The following is a 3,158-nucleotide window of genomic DNA, read 5'->3' as shown; positions in this document are numbered from 1 at the left end:
GATTCGAGGGGGGCAGGCTGGCTTTTGCCCAAATTAAACAAAAATGCTCGAATCTGGATAACAACATTTATCCATATTACATTACTACAAAACGGCTATATAAGGTTGCAAACGAACCACTACACATTTTCCAATGTATTACAACTAATTTTGTGGGTAGAGTGATGGAAATACATGGTAAAAAGGTCTCAAGTTAGCACATTTTACCCGAATATCTGTATCAGGTTTGCCCGAATTTGAGGTTTTACTACAGCACTAGGGGGGCAGTCCCCCAACCCCAGAGCGTATGCTTATGGACCAACGTATATACACATGATTAATCTTTTAACGATTATTAGCTCACACCCGTGGAGATACCGCCACGAGCAGTTTCACAACTTGTTACCATAGTAAATATCCGGTTAGAGAATTACATAACACCTAAACGAGCATGCGCAGTTTTAATTATCACGTGTGTGAAAATCACCCAGTCACACAATTTAAAAAAAAAAATCGATAGTATATTTAAATGCCACATTGACACAACTTTCATAATTTTGTACAGAGTGGACTGAAAAAGATGTCTTCGAATTGACGATTCTCTTTTTTGCTGCGATTCTATTCGTGGCGCGTGCTGTCCCGGTTGCTGAAGAATTTGAGGCAGACGTCATAGAGGAAGCTGAACGCGCAGACGACAATAATGTCGACTTGAGTGATTTGACCGAGGAGGACTTCCGTGATATCGTGCAGCATGTCCAGGAAAATCTGAGACGAGCAGTCGGTAAGTTACGAGTTCAAATTAAGTTCGGTTCTGTAACGAGTGTTCCAATGTCTTAGATGTGTGGAAAGAATCTGAACGGTGAACAATTCAATAAACAAACAGTTATGCTAGGAATCATAAACAGCAAAAATACACATAATACTAGTGGCCAATTGGCTCATTATTAATGTAAAATATTACATATATAGAAGTAAAATGCAAAAGCAAAAACAAAATATAATGTATATGCTCTTTTAATTTGTTTTTAAAAGATAAAATTCAAATTGAAAAATATATATACTGTATAAAAACTGTCAATTCAAAGAATCCAGACAAACCCACACAAGACAGAGTTCACTAGACGTTTTGACAAACCCACACAGAGTTCAAGACAGAGTTCAGTGGACGTTTTGACAAACACACACAAGACAGAGTTCACTGGACGTTTTGACAAACCCACATAGAAGACAGAGTTCAAACTAGACGTTTTTTTGACAAACACACACAAGACAGAGTTCACAGACGTTTTGACAAACACACACAAGACAGAGTTCACTGGACGTTTTGACAAACCCACACAAGACAGAGTTCACTGGACGTTTTGACAGACAGAGTTCACTGGACGTTTTGACAAACACACACAAGACAGAGTTCACTGGACGTTTTGACAAACACACACAAGACAGAGTTCACTGGACGTTTTGACAAACAACACACAGAGTTCACTGGACGTTTTGACAAACACACACAAGACAGAGTTCACTGGACGTTTTGACAAACACACACAAGACAGAGTTCACTGGACGTTTTGACAAACACACATAAGACAGAGTTCACTGGACGTTTTGACAAACACACACAAGACAGAGTTCAGACGTTTTGACAAACACACACAAGACAGAGTTCACTGGACGTGACAAACCCACATAAGACAGAGTTCACTGGACGTTTTGACAAACACACACAAGACAGAGTTCAGTGGACGTTTTGACAAACCCACACAAGACAGAGTTCACTGGACGTTTTGACAAACCACACATTGACAGAGTTCACTAGACGTTTTGACAGAGTTCACTAGACGTTTTGACAAACACACATAAGACAGAGTTCACTGGACGTTTTGACGACAGAGTTCACTTTTTGACAAACCCACACAAGACAGAGTTCACTGGACGTTTTGACAAACACACATAAGACAGAGTTCACTGGACGTTTTGACAAACACACACAAGACAGAGTTCACTGGACGTTTTGACAAACAAAGACAGAGTTCACTGGACGTTTTGACAAACACAGAGTTCACTGGACGTTTTGACAAACACACATAGACAGAGTTCACTGGACGTTTTGACAAACCCACACAAGACAGAGTTCACTGGACGTTTTGACAAACACACACACACAAGACAGAGTTCACTGGACGTTTTGACAAACACACATAAGACAGAGTTCACTAGACGTTTTGACAAACCACACACAAGACAGAGTTCACTGGACGTTTTGACAAACACACACAAGACAGAGTTCACTGGACGTTTTGACAAACCCACACAAGACAGAGTTCACTGGACGTTTTGACAAACCCACACAAGACAGAGTTCACTAGACGTTTTGACAAACACACATAAGACAGAGTTCACTGGACGTTTTGACAAACCCACACAAGACAGAGTTCACTGGACGTTTTGACAAACACACACAAGACAGAGTTCACTGGACGTTTTGACAAACCACACACAAGACAGAGTTCACTGGACGTTTTGACAAACACACACAAGACAGAGTTCACTTTTTGACAACACACACACACACATAAGACAGAGTTCACTGGACGTTTTGACAAACCCACACACGACAGAGTTCACTGGACGTTTTGACAAACCCACACAAGACAGAGTTCACTGGACGTTTTGACAAACACACACAAGACAGAGTTCACTGGACGTTTTGACAAACCCACACAAGACAGAGTTCACGTTTTGACAAACCCACACAAGACAGAGTTCACTGTTTTGACAAACACACACAAGACAGAGTTCACTGGACGTTTTGACAAACACACACAAGACAGAGTTCACTGGACGTTTTGACAAACCCACACAAGACAGAGTTCACTGGACGTTTTGACAAACACACATAAGACAGAGTTCACTGGACGTTTTGACAAACCCACACAAGACAGAGTTCACTGACGTTTTTTGACAAACACACACAAGACAGAGTTCACTGGACGTTTTGACAAACCACACAGAGTTCAACGTTTTGACAAACCCACACAAGACAGAGTTCACTGGACGTTTTGACAAACCCACACAAGACAGAGTTCACTGGACGTTTTGACAAACCCACACAAGACAGAGTTCAGACGTTTTGACAAACCCACACAAGACAGAGTTCACTGACGTTTTGACAAACACAC

The sequence above is a fragment of the Gigantopelta aegis genome, chromosome 7, assembly GCF_016097555.1.
Source record: "Gigantopelta aegis isolate Gae_Host chromosome 7, Gae_host_genome, whole genome shotgun sequence".
Classification (NCBI taxonomy): domain Eukaryota; kingdom Metazoa; phylum Mollusca; class Gastropoda; order Neomphalida; family Peltospiridae; genus Gigantopelta; species Gigantopelta aegis.
This window is presented reverse-complemented; position numbering follows the sequence as displayed.